This window comes from Antechinus flavipes, chromosome 3, assembly GCF_016432865.1.
Source record: "Antechinus flavipes isolate AdamAnt ecotype Samford, QLD, Australia chromosome 3, AdamAnt_v2, whole genome shotgun sequence".
NCBI classification, from domain to species: Eukaryota; Metazoa; Chordata; class Mammalia; order Dasyuromorphia; family Dasyuridae; genus Antechinus; species Antechinus flavipes.
The window spans coordinates 519,440,619-519,465,122 of record NC_067400.1 but is presented as its reverse complement, the minus strand read 5'-3'; the positions used below and the strand labels follow the sequence as shown (position 1 = coordinate 519,465,122).

Sequence of the window (24,504 nt, the reverse complement as noted above, 5' to 3'; positions counted from 1 at the left end):
AGGGCAGATTCTTGTTTCCTTAAGACATAGCTTGCTGAGACCAAGGACTAAATTCCCTCTCTCAAACATGGGACTGCCTGAGTCAAATATGTTTTCTCGGATGAGGAACATTAGGGAAGCAGACCATAAGAGGAAGGTCCAGATGTAGACACCGTGACATAAATATGGGAGTTGTGGTTTTTTGTTTTTTTAAGAAACACTGAATCTTTCTCCTTCTCCTTCCCTTTGGCTCATCAATCTCTCTTTCATTTCAAGAAAGGCAATTTTGTTTTATTGATCTATGAGGCATCACCCAGAGCAGCCTAGACTCCATTTTCTCTGAGCCCTGAAATCTTAGCCCACTGCTTCCCCATGATTCAGTCTTGGCAAGATTGTACAAAGTAATCTCTTAATGATGGCTCATCACAGTTCAGAGAGCCAGAATCCATTGTGAATATAATGGCCAAATAGATGCTAACTGATGGAGGCCAACCAAGAAAGGGTCCTTGGAGGACACACGTTTTGATCCATAATTTTCAAAATTGGAGGAATGGAGTGATTGGTGCCTATGTCATCTTGGAGCCCGGAGACAAAATTCTATTTAATTACGCAATCAATAAATATTTATTAAGAACTTTTCTATGTGTGGCAGGCACTATTCCATGTATAGCATCTACATGTACAAAAAAAAAAAATAACAACAATCCTTATCTGCAAGAAACTTATATTCTAATGGGATATGGAAATATTTATATAATTACACATATTATATGTATGTATATATATGATGAATTGATACAAAAATATGCAAAGAAATTAAATGGAAGGTAGTTCCAGAGGAATGGTTCTAGCAGGTTTTTTTTTTTAGTTGATTTTTATTCATGTCCTTTGTGATCCCATTTGGGGTCTTTTTAGCAAAAATTTTTTTCTCCAGCTCATTTTATAGATGAGGAACTGAGGCAAACAGGATTAAATGACTTGTCCAGGGTCCTACAACTAGTGTCTGAGATTGGATTTGAACTCATGAAGATGAGTCTTCTTGATTCCAAACCCAGAGTGCTGTCCACTGTTGAATCAAACAGTTCAAAGAATCACAAAAGGCTTTATGCAGAAAATGAGCTTCATCTTAAATGAAAAGAAAAACTGCAGAGTAAAGAAAGAAAGGGAATACATCCTAGGCTGGTTCAAATACACGGAGAGGGGGAAATAGTGTGTTGTATAAAAAGAACAAAAAAGAAAGCCATTTTGGCTAGATCCCAAAGTAACAAAAAAGTAATGTCCAATGAAGCTGGAAAGTAGGTTGGAATCAACTTTTTTGGGCATCAAAAATCAAACAGAGGAGTTTATATTTTATATAGTAGGAAACTAATAGAGTTTACTGAATAGGAGAGTCACATGGTCAGATTTATTATCAAGGAAAATTACTTTGGAACCTGTATGTAGGATATACTGGTACCAGGGACAAACTTGAGGCAGGAGATCAGTTAGGAGGCTATTGCAATAATCTAGTTGAGAAGTGATAAAGACCTCAACTAATATGGGAGCCAAAGATCATTGCTTGCTTTCCTATATATTTATATATGGGGCTAGTTGCAAAGCTTAGATGCTCTCCTGACCTTTCTCATCTCATAAGGTTGGAATCTCCATTCCCTTCACTTAATGGAAACCAACACAGTACAAGAATTTTTTCCCCCAAAGGGCAACATGTCAAACTCAGGAAGGAGACTGTACAAAACATTTCCTCATTCCATTAAGGAAAAAGCCAAACCAAGAGTAAGCAGAAAAATGGCTAAGATTCTGGTTACTAAGCTTTTTTCTATGTCTCTAGCCAATTAAAGAGCATCCCATCCAATAGCTCAACACATAAACAAATTTCTCTGTAAGATGGTTCTATTATATATTATCATGATGGCCCCAGAAGTAGGATCCCTCGTCTTTTCCATGTAGTGAGTAATAGAGTAGTATCAAAAGTGTTTCATGCACATGTCAGACCTAAACACACACACACACACCACATAACGCATATATGTCATCTATGTAGAGATGAGAGTTAAACTCATGGGCTCTGATGAGAGGTGATAGAAGGATAATAGAAGTCTCCTCTGTTCTTACATATTATCCTGGGGTAAAGCCACAATTAGGGGGCATGATGAAACAACAAAAGAAAGTGAGAAGTGCTCAGAAAGGAAGGGAAAAAATCAGTACAGAGTAGGATCAGAAAGTCCAGAGAGTATCCAAGAGAAAAGGATAGTCAAATGAGGCAGATAAGTCAAGGACGATTAGGTCCAAGGAGTGACCGTATGATTAGACAATTAAAGAGATTATTGGCAACTATGGAGAAAACAATTTAAATTAGGTGATAAGATTGAAGACAAATTGCAAAGGGTTGAGGATCAAAGGAGAAAAGAGGAAATGGAATCAGTGATCGTAGACAGCTTTTTCAGTTTTAGTGAAAAAGAGAGGAAAGGTATCAGACAACATATTGAAGGAAGGGTTGGATCTAGTGAAGGCTTTTAGTTTAAGGCAACCAGTTTAAGGAACCAGTGGCTAGAGAGACATTGAAGATATTGGAGGTGTGTTTGAAGATTCACTCTTCTGGAGAAGACAAGAGAGGATGGGATCAAGGACATATGTAGAGGGATTCACCTTGATAAGAAGAAGAACTAATTCTTTGTCAAAGACTGAAAAGAGAGGAGTAGGATATAACAGAAATTTTATAGAAAGAGAACGAGAAAAAAGAGGTCTCTATTTTCTCAGTTAAATAGAAAATTTCCCAGATTTAGTTAGGGAGTGAAGAAAAAAGGTATGATTAACTTCCCCAAGAAAAGACATGGTATGTCATCATTTCTCTGAAGATTAAGAGAAGAAATCATTTAGAGAGCAATAAAAAATGCCTTACTGCACTGAAGGCCCAGTTAAGAATGAAAAACATAAATTTCTTTTTTTTAATTTTAAAAAAATTTTCATCTTCTTTTTATTTTTATATTTTCTAACATTTTGTTATTTTAATAGTATTTTATTTTTTCTAAATACATCAAAGATAGTTTTCAGCATTCACCTTTGTATAACCTAGTATTCTATATTTCTCTCTCTCTCTGCTTTCCTCTTCCTTCCCAAGACAGTAAGCAATCCAATATAGGTTAAACATATACAATTCTTCTAAACTGCTGAACAAGAAAAATAAGATCAAAAAGGAAAAATGAGAAAGAAAGAAAAAAGCAAACAAATAAACAACAACAACAAAAGGTGAAAATACTATGCTTTGATCCACATTCAGTCTCCATAATCCTCTGGATACAAATGGTTCTTTCCACCATAAGTTTATTGAAGTTGCCCTGAATTAACACCTTGTGGAAAAGAACCAAGTCTATGACAGTTGACCATCATCCAATTTTGTTGTTACTGTGTACAATATTCTCTTGGTTTTGCTCACTTTATTCAGTATAAGTTCATGCAAGGCTTTTCTGAAATCAGAAAATTTTTACAGAGCAATAATATTCCATTACATTCAAATACCATAATTTCTTCAGCCATTCCCCAACTGATAAGCATCTACTCAATTTCCAGTTCCTTGCCACAACAAAAAAGGCTGCTACAAACATTTTTGCACATATGAGTCCTTTTTTCTTTTTTATGATTTCTTTGGGTTACAGATCCAGTGGAGATACTACTGGATTAAAGGGCAAGCACAGTTTGATAGCCCTTTGGGCCTAGTTCCAAATTGCTCTCCAGAATGGTTGGATCATTTCACAATTCCACCTACAATGTATGAGTGTCCCAGTTTTCCCACATCCCCTCCAATATTTATCATTATCTTTTCCTGTCATCTTAGCCAATCTGAGAGGTATGAGATGGTACCTCAAAGTTATCTTAACTTGCATTTAGTGGTTTAGAGCATTTTTTTTCATATGACTAGAAATGGCTTTAAATTCTTCATCTGGTAATTGTCTGTTCATATCCTTTGACCATTTATCAATTGGGGAATGGCTTGTATTCTTTTTTTGTAGTAAACATTGGCATTTATTAGATTATGTCATTGTAAGGATAAAACAAGATGTGAGAGGAAAGAAAGTGACATGGCACAGAAGACTTGACTGATCATAGATATATCCTTTTCACAATAAGTTTTTGTATTTAACAAAAGCAGTGGTCTTAAGACAAGACAACTACCAGAAGACTTAATGTCAACAGATTACAGTTTGAGATGAAACAGTTTGTTGCTAACTTGGAGAGAAAGCTGAGGCAGCCACAGCTGCCACAGGAACGAGCAGCTTTAAGAAATGTGATGGATAAACCAACTAAAGAAGAGGTTTGAATGCCATTTGGTTTCTCTTGGATGGCAAAACACCTGGTCCTAATTATGGCTTTTAGTCTTACAAGTTTAAGTTAATTCTCTACATAAATGTATTATTTCTTATAATCCTTTATCAGAAAAACTGGTTATAATTACCCCCCCCAACTTTCTGCTTTCCTTCTAATCTTGGTTTTGGTTTTAATTAATTTTGGAAAACATAAATTTCTAACATAGTCAACATAATTGTGAAATCCCTCTAGATGAATTCATCAGTACATGATTAGGAGTAGAAGAAGTAGATGGTGGAAGTAATTCATAGTTGAAATTTGACAATAGATGTGGGCCAGCTGGACAAGGGAATACGGGGCAGTATTGGGGTGAAATGTCTAATTATTGGATTGATATTAGAGAGGGAGAAAAGAGAGATTAGAGCAGGAATAAATTAGCAGACAAAGGCCTGAGAAAGTAAAGTGCGGTGGAGGAAATGAAGGTTATTTAGGATAAAGATCAGCCTTAGAAGGGATAAAACACAAGAAAAGGTGAAATGATAAGATTATAAGATAGGAGAATTTCAGAGCATCCAAGGCTGAAGTAGAGGACTGGAATAGATCACAGGACTTAAGGAAGCTGAGGAATAGGAAGGTTAGACAGTTTGAGGAAGCATCCATATAATTAGTCAAATCTTCTAATGACTAAGAGCAGGATTTTTGGCAGAAGGGAAGATGGTATGCCAGGGACTGAACTCCTTGAAAAGGGAGAGAATGATCTGGAGTAAGTATATTAGTGTCATCATAATCTGTACTGACTGGAAATTTAATGGAATTCAGAAAAGGAGGAAAGTTTGCTGAGTGAAAGAGGTAGAGTGTGGAAGGGCCAATGTTGAGCAAGGATTATTACAACTTCTCCTCCAGGACCAGTTTGAGGAGATTGGGAAGGAGTGGAGCAAGAAAGAAGGTACGGTGCTGGATGGAATAGCATGGATACAGTGTCATCAGAGGGAAGTAAAGTTTAATTGAGGAATAATAGATGCAAGAGTATGAGGGGAAAAGATCCAAGATGAAGGGATTTCCTTCACTATGGAACAGGACTTAGAGAGGGCATAATGGAAAGAGAGTACAGGCTGAAAGTGGGACATGAGTGGGATTGGGTTTAGGAGGATGGAGATGGGGAAACAGGCGAAGGGGGATGAATATTGTTTTCTAGTATTGATTAGTAGAGCAACATGGAGAGAAAAGGAGAAATCATAGGGGTAATAGAGACAGGTGAATAGTGAAACTCAGTCTCTAAGGGATGTTCCAGAGGAACCTGGAACTTCTTATCTTGATATGGCTGATAGAGGGAAATGAGATCACCAAGATGGATGGAGAGAGTGGAGCCTCTTAGTGGTCCTTTTCCACCCATCAGCCAATGACAGCTCTAGGTTCAGCCTGGGATTTCCAGGTATAACTGATTCTGTTCCTTCTCTGGGATATCTAATAGAGGGTATAGAGAATTGATCCACTGGGCACAGAGAACAGGTTCACTGGTCCTGGGTTTAGTTTTGACCCAATGCTCTTCTCCTCAAGTGGCCTCCACAGAGTTAGGAGCCTAAGTCAACCATAAAGACCCAGTTCAAATCTCCTTTCTTCTAGGAAGTCCTCTATGATTTAGTCAAATCTGGAAAACTTCCAGGGTACTGAGACTACAGTATGCTTAGAAAGAAGTACTAGAAAGGAGACACAGTCTAGTAGAGTAGAAAGAACCCAGAGCTAGCCTTATCTGGGTCTCACCCACACGTCTAACACCAACTCTTCATGTAAGGGAAGTCCCTCCCCTAATTCAGTTTTCTCACCTCTAAAGAAAGAAATGAGATAACATCTCTACATTTTCTTCCAACTCTGTTCCAAGGCAGCTTCTCTCTCTAATGCTTCTTGCTCTTGTTCTAGGAAGCCTCCCAGCTCTGACATTTTGTGATTCTAATTCTACGTGTATTCATGTTTTAGGAATCCTTCCAGGATCTGCCAAGAAAGACAACAGAGGTCCAATAGCCAAGCATTTATCCCCCCTGATGGTGTTAATTTAGCCTATTAGGATATTATCCTGTTAACGATCTATGTATGTGTGTGTTTCTTGTCTCTGCTCTCAGACCAGAGGCTCCCAGATGGCACAAGACTGTGATTCCCAATAAACTATCACCCAGGACCCCTCTTGAAGTTGGACTGTCACCTTTCTGGCCTGCCCCTATGTGCCAACATTCCTCCATTGGGAGGCTTCCTCACCCTACCCCTTGTTCTTTCATTGCTGTTCTGGTTTTTAAAAATCTATTTTGCTCCTGAGGAAAAAATCCATAAATCAAAAAGTCACAGGCCTTAGAAACTTCAGCTGCCATTTATTCTGACCTCCTTCGAGCTAGAAGGGATTACTCATGAAATTTTATGGAAGAAGTAAGTCTTGAACTTGCATTGGAAGGAGGGAATAAATCATCCTGTGATATCTGCCCTGTGCCTGTCAACTTGTGGATGCTTTGGGGGAGCCCTCTTCTCCACCATTGTTTATTTGTTTGCATTGATAGATGTCAGTCAACGAGTAATTGCTTAGTGTTTCTTACATGCCAGGCACTGTATTAAGCCTTCAGGAAATTTACATTTTTGGGGTAAATATTTTATTCACTTTAAACTTAAATACAAAATGAGGGGGGGAAAGAACAGTGCCATGTACACAGCTGAACATAATAGAAGATTCAATATAAAACAATAAATATTCATTTTAAGAGAACTTATATAATAAATACTATACATTGTTTTCAAAGCTACCCAGCTTTTATTTGCTTTTGTTGGTTTTCTTTTGCTCTCTACTGTGAATTTTTCTCTATATTTTCCCCTGCCCCCAAGAAGGCTATAATTACACAAACACGTGCATCCACACATGCATATAAACACACAAATACATAAATATTGATAAGCATATATACATATATACATTCACACACATATATGTATTTAAAATATGTGCATATTTCCACTTGTCATCCTCTCTTTCTCTGGAGGTGAACAATATATTCCTTCATAGGTCCAAGATTTTACATGATTTTCTAAATCACCCAGCTCATTATTTCTTACATCATAGCCTCATTTCAACACAATCACATTCTATCCGAAAGATTGTATATAAAAAGTTCCCCCCAATTTTCTGCATTCATTCTATTCTTAGTTTTATTTATATAAGAAAATTTTAATTAAAAATAATCAAATTTATCCATTTTACATTTCAACAAAGCTCTCATCTTATAATAGTTTAAGATTTGATACAACTTACTCTCCTTTCTTTTACATCTTTTTCCCCTGGTTTCTTTGAAATTCCTGACCTTTTCTTCTTCCAAATAACTTTATTATTATTTTTTCTAACTCATTAACATAATTTTTAATAATTCACTTGGGTTGTCATTGAATAAATAGTTTAGTTAAGGTCAAATTGTCATTTTTTATTATATCTACCCAAGAATAATAAATTTTACTTTAATTACTTAGATCAGACTTTATTCATATATTCTGATATCTGTTCTGACAAAGCTTACATTCCAAAGGAAAAAGACATATATTGTTTTATAATATATTATAAAGGCTTGTGTTAGGCCCAGAAAGGGAAACAAAAGAGGAAATCAAGAAGCAATTATACTGAATAGCTTAGAGGACAAGTCATTTTCACATTTTTAAATGAGGGCATTGTATTAAACAATAACTAAAATCTCTCTTATTTCTTAACATGTTCTATGTACTTTCTGCAGCATGGCTTAGTACTTTAAACCTGGAGTTCTGGGTTCAGATCCTGACAAGTCTCTTCACCTTTCTGAAATTCAGTCTTTTCAATTAAATGAGAATAATAATAATGTTCTATTTATCTCCCAGGGCTGGGATAAGAACAATGATTTGTAAAATTTAAAACTGTAACATATGTAGTTACAGATGTCTTCACTCTTTGAGGTTTCTTTTAGCTCTATCATTCCATAAGCCTAAATCCTTTTTTTTTATTAACTTGTAGGATGGGTGATGCTTTTGAAGCTGTAATTTATACACATGACTTATTCCATCCTCTGGGAAGAATGACTGGTTCCATTAATTTTTCTATATAACTAGTGCTGAGTCCTTCATACCCTAGCAACTGGACCAACAAATCACTCACCTGAATGGAGGTAGGCCTTTGACCATCCGCTTAGCAAAGGGGAAATTTCCTGGGAGGAACACTAGGGATGGAAAGGGATCTTGGGCATAGGAAACAGAACGTGAGGGCCAGAAAGTCTCCTGGACAAATAGAATGTCAGTGCTGAAAGAGATCTCAGAACAAAATATTGGAGCTGGCAGAGATTTGGGGACATGGAGCATCAGAGTTGGAAGGGATGTCTAGAGTACAGACTATTCCAGTGATGGGCATAAGAAACCCTCCTGCTGATGCAATTCAGAGAAGGTGAGCTTCTCTGCAATTTATATTCTTAGAGAATTGCCTAGAGGACTTAAGAGGTTAAGTGACTTGTGCTCAAAATCTCATAACCAGGATGGATCAGAGATGGAACTCAAATTCAGATCTTCCTATTCCAAAGCAAACACAACATCTACTATCCATGCTAACTTTTTAAGATTTCTAAGAAAGAGACTTTAGATCATAAAATGTCAGACCCGAGAGGGCCCCTAGAACATAGAATGTTGGAGCTAAGGGGACCCTTAGAGCATGGGATGTTGGGGGTAGGAGGGGCCATAAAATTGGAATGTCAAAGTTGGGAAGGGCCATGAAACATGGCAAGTCAAAGCCAAGAGGGGCCTTGGAAAATATAGTGTCAAAATTTTTTAATTTGGGAACTTTGAAACATAGAATGTCAGAACTAGAAGGGACCTTAGAAATCAGGATATCAAAAGTGGTAAGGACCTCAGAAACCATCTAATCCAACTGATTCATTTCACTGAGGGGAGACTGGGACCCAGAGAAATTTTTGTGACAATTAGTTTTCTCCCATTCTGTTCCTATCTATTCCCCGGTAAAGATAATATGGGAAGTCATAGAAATATAGTTTCAGAACTGCAAGGCATTTCAGAAGTAATCTAGTCCAATCTTGTAATTCTGAAGATATCAATCAAATATGTCTACTCGTTGCAATCATTGCACCTGAGATAGGAAGCACATGGCTGAACATTCGGCAAATACTAATTGACTTTTCCAGGACTGGGAATGGATTTTCAATGTGCCATCCATTACTTCTAGCCTGGTCCATCTGGTGAGTGAATGCAAATATTTGAGACAATTGCCTAGAGTCTGGTGTCAGAGTGGGGTTGAGGTCAGAGTGCAGCCTATGACCAGGGCAAAACCTCCTAACCTGAGACTATGATTCTAATGACTTCACCTCAGCCCTCATTTAGACCTCAAGAAAGTTCACAACACAAAGTCCTGGGGACCTTGTCACCCAAAGCTGTTTTATCTCTACTGCTTCCTCCAACAAAAAAATAATTTCCTGCAGAAAGATGAAGAAAGGAAATGTTATGAGAACTATGTCTGGAATCTGCAGAGCAAGATGCAGATTTAGGATGGCATGAGAGGGAGCAGAAGATGAGGAATCACTGTACAGGGAGTCCCATCATTGATAAACTTCACTTTTTTACCTTCTATAGGAAACTTTGCTTTTGATTAACCTTAGAGCTGCCTTGTTGAAGAAAGATAAGGAGTCAAATCCTGTAAGAAGCTAGAAAACGGGACCATAAAACATAAGTCCCAACTCCAGTTCCAGAATGAATTCTAAACCCTCAGTCTAGACAGTATAAACCTTGACCTTAGTCCCCCGACAGATTCATGACTGATCCATGACATATTCTCAAACTCAAATGTCACCCTAGTTCCAGAAGGAGCCCTGCCCTGGAATCATATATTGAGCCTTTGACTCGCCTTATTCTGTACTTTGAACATTAAATTAAGATCTCTCCAGATCTGCCAACAAAGGAAACTGCAAATTTTCTATGTTTGAACTGCAATGAGTACATCAACCTGGCTGCAGGAGGATGAAGGCATCTCTGGAGCTGGTGTTTGGATGTCTTCAAGAGAAGAGCATCTCATCACAGAGATGCAAACCTCAAGCTGAGGTGCTAGATTGGGCTGCCTTCCTTTTACACAGGGATTCAGTCAGCCCCCAGCCACTCTCTCTTATCTCCTGAAGTTATAAGCCCCAGGAACACAACTCCACTAATTTTGATGAAACCCACACATCTTCAGCTTGTTCATTAGAGAGGAGTGTTGGACATCAGAGTTGGAAAGGACTCCCAGAGGCCTCTTAGGCCAAACAAAATGATAATACTTATACAGCCTCTGCTGATAGACCTCCAGTGAAGAGGAACCCCTTACCTCCTGAGGCAGCCTCATTCCTCTTTCAAATAGCTCTAATATTAGAAAGTTTTTTTCTTGTATCAAGCCTAAATCTGATATTTTGCAACATTCCCACATTCTTCTTGGTTCTTTCTTCTGGGGGAAAAACAGAAAAAAATCAAATGAGACTATCCTTGTACAGTTCTTGACAAACCTAAATTGCTAAAATCTTAGCAATTATTATTATTAACTTCTTTTAAAATATAGTAGTACAATACAATGATCTAAAAATATAAATAGTATTCTCTTTAAATTTTGCACATTTTTACTTCTTTTCCACATGATACACTTTGCCTACTGTGTACTTCCCAAATGGAGAAACCCTAAGTCTTCCACCTATCCTCCTATTTTCTATAATCCTTTCATTGTATTCACAATGCACTAGAATCTTGTGGGGTCCTTAGCTTTTTCTGTATCATGGGACCCCCTTGCAGCCTGGGGAAGCCTAGAGAGACCCTTCTCAGGACCATGTTTGTTGCCTACATTCAACAATTGCAAAGAAACACAAATTAAAGTGTGAAGTAAATCTTTTTTTTTTCTATCCAAGTTCATAGACCCCCCCCCCCAAATCTCTTCAAGGATCCTTTGAAGGTTAGATGATTGGCCCCTCCTGGTTTTTAGCAACTGAAATAAGTTCCTATCCTCTTTCTGTAGCTCTCGGCAACCGAAGTCAGCAGGATAGATATAGTCTTTGTCTTTGCCTGACAGCACTAGCTTTAGGTTAGAGATTGGAGCTACGGAGAGAGATATTGAGCCAAATACTTGAAGTCAACTGTCTTTTAAAGCTCAGCTCAAATGGTGCCTCCTGCAAAAAATCTTTCCTGATCATTTTGTTTGCAAACAATCAGTTTTCCTGTTGGACCTCACATATGACTCTTTTTCATGCCCTTATTATAATCTATTCTGCATTCAATTATTGTAGAATTATACCGCTAATAGATTGAATTCTATGAAATCACAAAGTCACTTCAAAATGTGTATCTCACCCCCAAAATCTGTTTTTTATTATGTTACACATAATAGGTGCTTACTAAAGGTTTGCTGAAATTTGGAAACATTCAGGAAAGATTCAATTTGAGAAACTAGGAATGCTTAATCAGGAGAAGAAAATACTTAGGAAGTATCTCTGAAGAACTGGCAGGGAAGAAAGATTAAATTTATTCTGCTTGGCCCCAGAGAAAAGAAATAGAAGCAATTAAGGGAAATCTCAGAGTCAATTTTTGGCTTGATATAAGGGGAAAAAACTTCCTAATAACTAGAGTTGTCCAAAAATGAAATGAGTTTCCTAAGTGGGGAGTGAGCTCCCCTGCAAAAGAGGTCTTCAAATGAAAGCTGGCCGGATGCTTCTCAGACCATCCTCTCCCATGACTCTGTGATTCTTTTTCAGCTGATACCTGTGATTTCACTGTTTTAGAGAACTTTCAGTAAGGAAACTTCTATCAGTACAGGCCCTCTTTAAAGAATTGTTTGCCCATCCAAAGTGAAATCAGTGAGTTATTGGACAAGCAAAAAATTTATTAATCACTCATTATATGCCATTTAGAGGGCCAGTTATGTGACTTGCACTGGTGAAATAGCCAGTCTTTGTCAGAAACAGGCCTTAATCTCAGATCTTCCTGATTCTAAGGCCAGTTCCTCATAGATTTTTGTCTTGCTATTTTTCTATGATTCTAGTAGGCAAAAAAGAAATGGTGGCCAAATGGATAAATGAACTAATTTCAACAAATAAATATGGTATGAACATATGCAAAATTCGCTCCTCAGGGTTTTGTATGTAGTAAGAAGGAAGGAAATGAGTATATTAAAAAACTAGTATGTGTCAAACAGTATGTTAAACACTTTACAAATATTATCTTTTGATCTTCACAATACTCTTTCAGGTAGGTGCTGTCTATTATCACTGTTTTACAGTGGAGGAAATTAAGACAGACTGAGGTTAAGTGGCTTGCCCAGAGTCATGCAGCCAGTAAAGTGTCTGCTGCTACACTGGAATTCAGGTTTTCCTGACTCCAGGCCCAGCGCTACCTAATTAGCCAAAGAAATAAGATGGAAACAAATTTAAAATAAGATTCAAGCCCTGCCCTCAAGGAGCTTATTATCTAATGAATCGATTATCTAGTCAACAAGCCAATAAAACAATCAAATGACATATTTTTATTCAGCAGCAATCACTCTGAGGACAAAGCTATGAAAAATAAAATGCACCTCAAAATAAGCTTAGAGTTTCTTCCTACAGCAGAAGTAGAAGCCTTCTTTTTGAACTGCACAATCCTTCACTCAGAGGTTCCATTCAGCTATGCTCACCTCATTACTTCTTGCCTCTTCCTGACCAACCTTCTCAGCCTGCTACTTCTCCAATATCACATCCCTCCCTCTCCTTCCTGCTTCCTATTCAAAGTCAACTACCTAGACTGATTAGAGACTTGATTAGAGGATAGCTTAAACTGCTCAACTTGACTGATAGTCACCCAAGTCTCCATTCATTCAGATCTGGAATATATATTAGAGATCATCCAATCCAGGGATTCTCAACCTTTCTGGACCATCATGAGTGTCTCTGGAGAGCCCTTAGATGTCTTCTCAGAATGATGTTTTAAAAGTCATACAACAAAAATTAGAGAATGGCAAAGAAAACAAATTCTATGATATCAAGTTAAGAAAATAGAAATTTATGGAATCCAGGTAAAACAACTCCTCCCCTACACAACTTAACTATAAAACACACTTTTATAATAATGCTTTCAGGATTATGAAGCAGTTTCTTTCCAATGCTATACCTCTGAGGAAACTGAGGTTGAAAGAGAATAAATCAAGAGATCATGTTCAGTTCTCAGCCACAGCTTACCAAGTACACTGACAAACTAAAGCATCTTCAGGAAAGGAAACTAGAATGAGAAAAAGAACCATGAACTCTGTAATTTGAGAATTGTCTGAAAGAACTGGAAATGTTTAGCCTGGAGAAGTAGAGTAACCCTAGTGGCCATGATTTCCATGTAGAAAATGGGCTAGACTTAGAAGATAGCATTATGAGTAATGGTTTGAAGTTGCACAGTTCTGTTTGAAGCAACAAAAACAATTAGAGCTAGTCAAAGAATTGCCTTGGGAAGTAGTGGGTGGCACATTTTTGTGTGGGATAGGGGATGGTGAGAAGAATGGCTTTAAACAAAAGTGAAATGATTCCTTGTCAAGGATGTTGCAAAGGCAATTACTAAGCAGTTTGAGATTGAACTAGAGGACTTCTGGGGACTTCCCTTTTCAGCTCTTTGAAGTGACTTGTTAAAGGTCTCATGGGGAGTCAGAGTCAGGACTAAACTTGGGTCTCTTGATTCTTACTTTAGGGCTCTTTCTATTTGACTCACTACCATACCCCAACTCTCCTGGGTTTTCCAAAGCTAACAAAAACTAGCTAGAGAAAGTCAGTTGTTCTGGTGTAAGCGTTTTCACCTGGGAAATCAGCATGGCTACCAAATTAGGGCTTGATTTATTATGTTGGTGATCATCTAGGCCAGTGATTTTCAAACTTTTGTTCTCAATATCTTCATCCTATTAAAAATGATTGAAGATCTGTCCAAAGAATTTTTGTTTATGTGGTTTATAGTTATAAATATTGATCACATTAAAAATAAAAACTAATTATGAATTTGTAGACTCTCTGAAAGGATTTCAGAGATTCCTAGGATGCTCTGGACCAGACTTTGAGAACCATTGATCTAGGCTTAATAAAGTGAGGGAGAAAATGTTAATAACATAGTTTAAACTTAAAAGTATCCCGTGTAAATTTTTTTCCCCAGAGAATCAGTTGTGATACATTTACCAGCACACCTAGATGGGCCCAAACCTTACTACTCATCAACATCACCACCATCAAGAGTTTTTTTTACTGTCTCTTCCCTTGACCTACCTATTGAGATAAGCTGATTAAAGAGAGACCTGGTCTGAAAGTCTAAAGACTAATGTTCTCGTTCTAGTTCTACCTTTAATTTCTGCTACGAGTGGGTGAAGCACTTTCCTTCTGTAACATGGACAGATCATTCTGCTTCTTCATCCTTTCCTCCTTCCCTTCCTCCCACCAAGGACTGTTGTAGTGATCCAATTACATAATGGAAATGAAAGTCCAAATAGGCAAATAGAAGGACTCATCATCACCAACAGTGCTGAGAATGACTAAAGTAAGGACATGGAAAAAAAAAAGAAGTGAATTTTAAAAGAACCTTACTGAATTAAGAATCAATTAAGTTAATTTTTTGAAAACGACAACCATTGACTCAATGAAGAATCACAAACAATGAAATTAATTTAAAACTTCCTTTGAGTAAAGATACAGTGAAAATGGCACATTAGCTTAAATAGTTTGGAACTCAAAAACCTGGCCCAAAGAGATTAAAGATAGAAAAAGGACTCATAAGTACAAAAAATATTTATATTTATTTTACCAAAGAACTAGAATAAAGAATTGCCCATCAATTGGACAATGGATGGAAATATGATGATATAGGAATGTGATGAAATATTATTGTGTCCTAAGAAATGACAACAGCAGTGTTTTTAGAGAAAGTTGGAAAGATTTGTATAAACTGATCCAGAGTGAGATTAGTAGAACCAGGAGAACAATTTTCACAGCAATCATAACATTGTAAAAACAAACAACTTTGAAAGACCAACCATGATTCCTAAGAATGAATGGTGAAGCACACAGAAGAAGTGCACCTTGATGGTATAGACTTTTCAGAATATCTCCTGTTCTGTCTCTCAAAGCCAGAATGTAGCAGTCCAAGGATCATTCTTCTTACAAGCCCTCACCAGCTCTGCTCCTTCAGTGACATGTAATAGGGAAAAAAATTAACTACTTTTTTTAAAAAAAGGTATAAGGATCAAGTTCTACTACAGGAGGTGTTCACCTCTCTGTCAGAAAGGATGTATAAGGAATTCCTATACTACACCAGGAAAGAAGTTGGATTAGATGATGACTGAAGTCTCTTCCAGTTTTGAGATAAGTCTATCTGTTGGTCATATATTCATAAGGTGTTCTGTATATGTGGGAATTTATGTGTATATACCTGTATATATATATTTTTATTTATTTATAAATCTCTGGTGTATATGTATGATTTGATAGACATATATCTATATGGATTTATATGACAAATAGGCCCACATACATGATTATGTAAGTTTGTATAAATGTATGTCACACAAAGTAGCTAAGTGATGTCAGGATGTTAGGAGACACCCAGTTTTCCAGAGTTAAGACCCAACAAGCAAGCTGTGCCCTGGGCTTGGTATAACAACAATGCTTTGCACTCACCCTCTGGATGATCTCATCCTCTGGCAAAATTATCTAATTATTGTACTGCTCTGCCCAGCACTAGGTGTTCTCTGAGCTTGGACAGGTCCTGGTCAAGAATCAATGAATCTAACTTGTCACATTGCTGCTATTGCTCTTCAGTGTCAAGGCTCCCACTCATTACACAAGTGTTGGTATAAATATTGAGATCTCCCCTCACTGCCTCGGGTACCCCCCCTCCAGGAGCAGGGCTCCGGCCATGTGTCATTGCTTGTGAGTTGTTTCCCTCACTTTGAAATTAAACTTCTGTATTATTGTTCTGTAAGAAAAGATCAGCAGGATGATTTCAGAAAGGCCTGGAGAGACTTACAAGAATTGCTGCTGAGTGAAATGAGCAGAACCAAGAGATCATTATACACAGCAACCATAGGACTATACGATGGAAGTGGCTCTCTTCAACACTGAGAGGATCCAAACCAGTTTCTATTGTTCAGTAAAGAAGAGAATCAGCTACACCCAGAGAGAGAACTGTGAGAACTGAGTGTGGGCCACAACATAACATTTCCACTCTTTATGTTATTGTTTGCTTGCATTTTTGTTTTTCTTCTCAGGTTTTTTTTCTTTCTTTCTAGATCCGATTTTCCTTATGCAGCAAGATAACTGTATAAATATGTATACATATACATAAAATTAACATATTTAACATGTATAGGACTGCTTACCATCTTGGGGAGGGGATGGGGGGAAGGAGGGGAAAAGTTGGAACAGAAGGCTTTGCAAAGATCAATATTGAAAAATTACCCATGCATATATCTTGTAAATAAAAAGCTTTAATAATAATAATAAAAAAGAAAAAATTAAACTTCTGTTTGATTCCTGACTCCTATCTCTAGCCTGCTCTGTTCCTCTCTGACTACCCACAAGTTAAAGGAGGGTTTTGTCTGACATTAACACAGTAGACTCAGTGATGGGCCTGAAGTCAAGAAGATCCAATCCTCAGACACTTATGAGCTATGTGACCCTGGGCAAGTCATAATTAATCCTGTTTGCCTCAATTTCCATATCTGTAAAATGAGCTGGAGAAGAAAATGACAAACCAGTCCAGTGTGCTTGCAAGAATACCCTCAAAAATAGGTCACTAAGAGTCATTCATGACTGAAAAACAATTGAACAACAACATATGCCATATATACATACCTACATACCACAGATTTTTTTTCTCCTATACTTGTGATCTCCTTGGTATAGGGAACTCCTGGAGAGAAACTCCTCTCAGTAGCACCTGTTCAGCGATTTATAGTCTTAGAAAGTTGTCTGGGAACACTGATAGGTTAAGATACCTGCTTAGGATAATATACCTGAGGAAGGACTTTTAACCCTGATCTTCCTGGCACCAAGGCCAGCTTTTTCTGTTGCCAATGAACTATACCATTGAATATACATATACATATATGTGAATATGTATATATAATAATATATCTATGTTATGTATAAGCACATATAGCAATGAAGATGATACTATTATTTTGATTATGACAATGACAATCCCCTATATAGCCTCTCTGACAGAGAAGTGATCTACCTCCTACTGAATACCTCCTATGACAAGGTGCTTGATCCCTATTAAGACAGCCCATTTTGTGGTAGGATTAATCTGGTTCTTAAAGTATTTCTTTATATTGATTATTGTGATGGTTAATATGTGGCAATGTCATGTCACATAATCTTGAGAGTGGTGATGGATCTTTGGATCACAGATATAGAGTTGGAAGGGAAGTTTTAAGTCATCTACTCTAATGTTACCAAACTCACATAAAAATTGATCTCTGGAGGCTGCATATTGTCTTAGAAAACTATAAATTAATGTTATCTATATTGTAATGTATTTTCATTTATCTTGCAAAATATTTTCCAATTATCTTTTAATCTGGTTCCCATGCCTTCAAGAGGTTGGAGAGGTTTTGCTTTTGCTTTTGTTTTGTTTTATTTTGGGGGATTTTTTTTGCCAATTGCTGCCCATGTAGCAGGAATTTAACACCTCTGATAGTCCAACCTCCTCATTTGACAAATTAGAAAACCAGGGCACAAGGAAGTGAAGTGACTTCACTAAAGTAATATGAGTAATAAGTGGTAGGACTAGGATTTAAACTTAGGTTCTCTTGTTATGTCCGGACTAGCGCTCTGGAGGATCTCAGTACCAGCCTGAGTCCTTGGTCTTGGAAGAGGAGTGAAGAGCTAGTCCAGAAACAACATTCTCTGATTCCAAAACTAGGATTCCACTCTACCATGTTGCCCTTCTACTGGTGGCAATGACAGTGGTGCTTTTGACAGTATGGTACAGTGGAAAGATAGCTATATTTGGGGCCAGATGACCCAGTTTTAAATACAAAATCTATCGTTTAGTACCAATGTAACCTTGGAAGTAAATTAATTTCTCTAGGTTTTAGGTTCTTACTTCAGTCAAAGGAACGTGTTGAATTTTGTCATCTCTAAGGTCCCTTCAAAATCTAATTCTATAACCCTACAACTATATTGATGATTATCTGCTCCAAATAGGACTCTGAGGTAATACATCTCCATTCATTGGAGACTTTCCCACAAAGGCTGAATGGCCAACCATCAGATTTAAAGATCTTTGTTCAGGTGAAGATTGGATGAGGTGACCTCTAAGGCAACTTCCAATTGTGAAAATCCATGAATCTATAATTCTGAGGGTAATGAAGATGATAAGTAGAATAGGAAATTTTATTCTCCTCTTCAGATTTACTCTAAAACCCTCTGGCTTCTCCTTTACCCCTATTCTTCTCTATATTATATTTCTCTTGTTTATGCTGTACTCTACCCAGATAATAAAATGAGATGTCCACATTGGGGATTGTGTCATATTTTATCTTTGTATGAATCAATCAACCATCCAACATTTATTAAATGCCATGAACTGTATTAAACATTGGAGATATAAAGACAAAAATTAAACAGTCCCTGTCATCAAGGAACTTGACATTACACCTTAAATTTAATAAGCACTTAGCAGACATTTATTGAATAGATGAATGAATGACTGAATGGAAAGAATATTAACTCTTGTGATGATAAGCAGCCTTTATTGGAAAATCTCCAATGAATGAGGATGTATTACTTCAAAGTCCTGTTTGGAGCTCATAAGCATTCCCATTAAATACTATCTTTTTAGATTCAGCCCAAAATGTTTCCTCCTCAAAAACCTTTTTGAGGTCTGACTTTGTTCAAAAAGGAAATAATGTTATTCTGACATGACCTGATCTTTTTTTCCCTCTGAGGCAATTGAGGTTAAGTGACTTGCCCAGGATCACACAGCTAAGAAGGGTCAAGTATCTGAGGTCAGATTTGAACTCGGGTCTTCCTGATTTCAGGGCTGGTACTCTATACACTACACCAACTAGCTTCCCCAACAAGTCATATTGACCTGATCTTCATAAAGAACATACTGACTCTTTGTTACTTCTACCACCATCACCACCACCACCACCACTACCACTACTACTACTATGGTAAAATGTTGGGCTGAATCTAAGAAAATAATATTTAATGGGAATAAGTATAAAATTATATACTTAGCTTCAAAAAATGATCTCAATAGTATAAGTTGTGGGCGAGATGGTCTTCAGCCTTATCTGGAAAAAAAATCCTATGTTGTTTTTTTTTTTTAGTGAACAATAAGTTCAACATGAATGGTAATATAGAAAAGCTAATTTAATGGTGTACTACATTAATACAGAATCATAATTTTTAGGAATATGGTTGTGATAGTCCTGTAGTAAATGAAAAGAGGAGGATTGAAAAGGGAGGAGAAGGAGAAGAGGAAAAAGAAGAGGAAGAGGAAGGAGCCATATGCATCTGCAATCACACACAAAGACAGTTTGACTTTTGATCATGCCATTACCCACGAGTGTTTCTTTTTCAAGGCCATGAACTCCGAAATTCCTTCATCTAATCACAACCTGTCAAGCTCTCCCTCTCCCTGGAAGTGCTCAGTCCTATTTCTCCTTCTCCCTGAGACTTCCAATCCCTTTGCCATTTAGGTACCATTTTTCCCCCAGGTCATTATCCTTAGACTGCTGCACTTTGCTTTCAAGATATTAGAAGACACCTTGTTTTCCAGAGCTAAGTTCTTCTTTGTGCTCACCCTCTGGATGATCTCAGTCACAGCAAAATTCCAAAATTGTTTCACACCAGCATCAAGTAATCTCTGAACTTGGGCAAGTAATCGTAGTACTCGTATTCAAACATCTCATTATTGCTGTTAGCTCTCATTGTCAGGACTATTGTTCACTGTGTCACCTGAGATATAAGTATTAAGATCTTCCAAAACTGTCTTGTGCTCCCCGACAACTAAGAGAGGGGCTCCAGCACTTGCATAGAAGCCATTTTTCTCACTCTGAAATTAAACTTCTATTTGATTTCTCACTCTCCTGTCTCTAGCCTGCTCTTCCACCCACAGATCAGGAACCATTTCCAATTCAGTTGATATCTCCCTTTCTTCTCATGCTCCCTTGGTGAATCAGTCTAACTCTACACTGTATATACTATACTAATCCTACTCTTTAGAGTTCCTGGTCCCTGTATCCTACCGATAATCTGTGGGCCATGATTGGCTCAGAGTAAATGTACATAGCAAGCTGTTTTGGTCAGAAACCCTGAGGATCCTCCCCTCACAGATGATTTGTTGTGGTTTTTCTTAGATAGTGATAGAGGTATTTTTTAATTTTATTTTTAAAGCTTTCTATTTTTCAAAATATATGCATAGATAATTTTCAACACTCATCCTTGCAAAACCTTGTGTTCCAAATTTTTTTCACCCTCCCTTCCTCCCTCCCTCTCTCCTAGACAGCAAGCATTCCAATATATGTTAAACGTGTGCAATTCTTCTCTATATATTTCCACAATTATCATGCCACACAAGAAAAATCAGATGAAAAAGGAAAAAATGATTTAAAAAACAAAAAGCAAGCAAACAACAACAAAGAGAGTGAAAATACAATGTTGTGCTCCACATTCAGTCCCCATAGTCCTCTCTCTGGTGCAGATAGCTCCCTCCATCACACGTCCATTGAAACTGCCCTGAATCACTTCATTGTTGAAAAGAGACACCCAATAATTTTTTTAAACTCAATTCTTTGTTTCAATTTTTACCTAGCCATAATCACTGAATGGGCATTATCTCAGTCAAAGTAAAACTTGTTGAAGAACCTTAGCTTAAAAAGACCAAGGTCTCCTAGTGCATCTAGAGGCATCTCCAGCAATCCTGATATAATCTGATTTATATGGTTCTGGAGGGGAAAGTGAGGCAGGTGACCTTGCACAGCCCTTCCTTACTTAAATCCAATTCACCTGCATGTCATAGCATCTCCTCCCTGATCTCCTGGCTCTCTTTAAGAACAAAAGGCAAGCAACAACAACAGTCTTGTCCTGCCAATCCTAGGCCTTAGATTACTCCTACTATCCACTTCTTTCACTCCTATTTATATGAATGAAACCAGAGAAAATCACAAACCATGCTGACTCAATCTACTACAAATATATATATATTTTTAATTTCATTTAAATCTAGGTAATCTGGGCAGTTAGGTGCTATGGTGAATAGAATGGGCCCAGAGTCAATAGGATCTAAGTTCAAATCCAGCCTCAGACTACTTGTGTGATCCAGGAAGAAGAAAATGACAAATCACTCCAATCTCTTCTCCAAGAAGGCCCCAAATGGAGTCACAAACAATTGGACATGTCTGAAAAATGACTGAACAACAGCAACAAAATCTTCACAGTGATTGTGGCACTGTGACAATCAAATAAAACAATATCTGTAAAACCCTTTGCAAATCTTAAAATGTTCCATAATGTTACTATTATTTTTTTTTTCTAGAGCAGCCAGGTGGCACAGTGGATAGAATGTTGGCCCTGGAGAATGGAGGAGATTTGAGTCCAAATCCATCCTCAGATACTTATTAGCTGTGTGACCGTAAGCAAGTCACTTAACCCTACCTGCCTGCCTCAATTTCCTCATCTGTAAAATGAGCTGCAGAAGGTAATGGCAAAGCATTCCAGTATCTTTGTCAAGACAACTTCAAATAGGGTAACAACAAGAAGAACATTTTTTACTTATTTACTATTCAACTCACCCAAAGTGTTTTTCCAAAACATTTAATTTCTCCCCAACCACACACCTGAAAATTTCACCTCATATTTCACTAAAAAAAAATTGGTTTCATTGGCTGAGAATTTCTTCCTGCTTTCTATTTATCTCACATCCCTCAGATGCTTTTTGCAACTATATGTTCCTTCATTCCTCTCACATGAAGAAGTAACTCTTACCTTGCTAAGGTAAAACTCTTTATCTGAAAAAATGATTCCGTTCCATCTGACATTCTCCTGCAGATTGCCCCTTCTATTATCCCTATTATCTGATGAGTTTTCAATCTTTCTCTACTGTCTGCAAACATGTCTATGTGTCTCTCTCCCCCAAAATTTCTCACTTGAGCCATCCATTTTAGCTAATCTCTTCCCATGGCTAAACTCCTCTATAAGGGCCAAACACAATGGGTGCTTCTTCTTTTCAACTTCCTATCTTCTTGTTCATGACCTGATTATTTAACCAAAACAGTTTTTTCTCAAGTTGCCAATCATCTCTTAGTTGACAAATCTAATTTCCTTTTTTCAGTCTTCACACTTCTTGACTTCTCTGAAACCTTTGACAATTCATACTCCTATCTCCTTGATATTCTTTACTTCAAGATTTCATTATATTGTTCTCTATTTTCAATCTTCTTTGATGGATCTTCATTTAGACCATACTTACTAACCATAACTGTTCCACCAAACTCTCTCCTGGACCTTTCTTCCTTCTTTGTCTATGTTACTTCACTTCATCTCATTAACTCCCATGGATTTAATTATCATCCTTATGCAAATAATTCCCTGATCTATTTATCCAGCCTCAACCTCTCTATGACTTCTAGCCAGTGGCTCCCTGTTACTTTCAGGATCAAATAACGAATCTTTAGTTTGGCTTTTAAATCCTTTCATAATTTGCCCTTCCATACACACATACCCCCTTCCAGTCTCCTTGCATCTTATTACCCTCCATATATTCTAGAATCCAATGACACTGGTCTTTTTGCTGTTTTTCACACATACACAATTGACTCCAGACATTTTCACTGACATATTGGGAATGTTTTTTCCTCATCTTTACCTTCTAACTTCCCAGGCTTCCTTCAAATCTAAACTAAAATTTAACCTTCTACAAGGAAATCTTTTTTGGTCTCCCTTAATGCTAGTGTTACCTCTCTGTTGATTTATCTCCAAATTATTTTGTTTTTATCTTCTTTATTTATAATTGTTTGCATGTCTCCTCTTTTCCTATTAAACTGTGGGCTCCTTGAGAACGGGGACTATCTTTTGCCTTTCTTTATATCCCCAGGGCTAAGTATACTGTCTGGCATTTGGTAGGTGCTTGATAAATATTTGTTGACTTAAATTGCCTTGATAATCACACCTGCCAAAAACAGAGATCACACATAACCACACAAACTTAGAAGCACACCCGCATTTTTACTTAAGTGCTTGTTTATTCATTTATTTATTGACCCTGGGACATCCTATCTCACCGAGGCTGGAAATGCAGCAACCAGTCACGGTCAGTTTCCTTTATTGATGGGCCCAGGATTTTTAACCCGCTGCGTTTTTCGTTCTGAGCAGGCTCCTCCCTCCTCAGGTAGCTCGAGGCTCGCAGATCCCAGGGACTCACCATCTCAGCGCCATACACCGCCGACGCCCCACGGATTTTAGCCCGCTGCCACTCAGAACTCTCAAGCTTAATGGAGTCCCCAGATTCAGCCGCCCCAATAGCAGGAATCACAGGTGGGATCCGCCAGCCCAGCGATTACATACACTTTAACACAGAGAACAATAGAATCTGTTGTGTTCAACGGATTCATTCTATAGGACTGACACATTCTCAGAGACATATGCAGATATACTGGGCCCTATCTCTAGACTTTAAAGTGGTGTGAGATTCCTGCCCTAAGATTCCCAGGCTCAGAGAGTGTCCCCATCCCACTTTCAGCCCCCAAAGCGTAGCTGTGCATAAAAAAGAAAGGTGGCAGGAGGACGTCTAGTGGCCACTCTAGGCGACTGCAGGAGACTGTCTCTCCTGGCTTGGAATGGAACACCACATAGATTCGGTTCCAGAGTTATTGAAAGCGGAAAACCCTAAGGAGGTGTCCTAGTCGGGCGCCTCTGGCCACTGAACGGCCCACCCCTCTAAGCTAAAGGAGTCCCAAACTGGAAATGGCTAAACGAGAAAGCAGTGAGTTTTCCATAAGGAAGGAAGTAAACAATTTTGGCATAAACTGGATGATTATTACTCAGTAATATCGTGGAGGGGATTGCATTCAGGTAAAGGTGAAGTGACCTCTGAAATCCATTCTAGCTCTGAGATGCTGAATCTGTCCTTCACCTTTAGCAAAGGACTTTCAGATCCTTTCCTGAGAGCAAGTTTCCTAGATAAAGACAATAGGGCAAAAAACCATCA

The 24,504-nt window shown here is 37.8% G+C and overlaps 1 protein-coding gene across 3 annotated transcripts in view; it reads right to left on the bottom strand.

Moving 5' to 3' along the window:
* ARRB1 (arrestin beta 1) overlaps positions 1-24,504 on the bottom strand; it is a 179,496-nt gene that overhangs the window by 19,891 nt on the left and 135,101 nt on the right. The gene's annotated exons all lie outside the window — the stretch shown is intronic.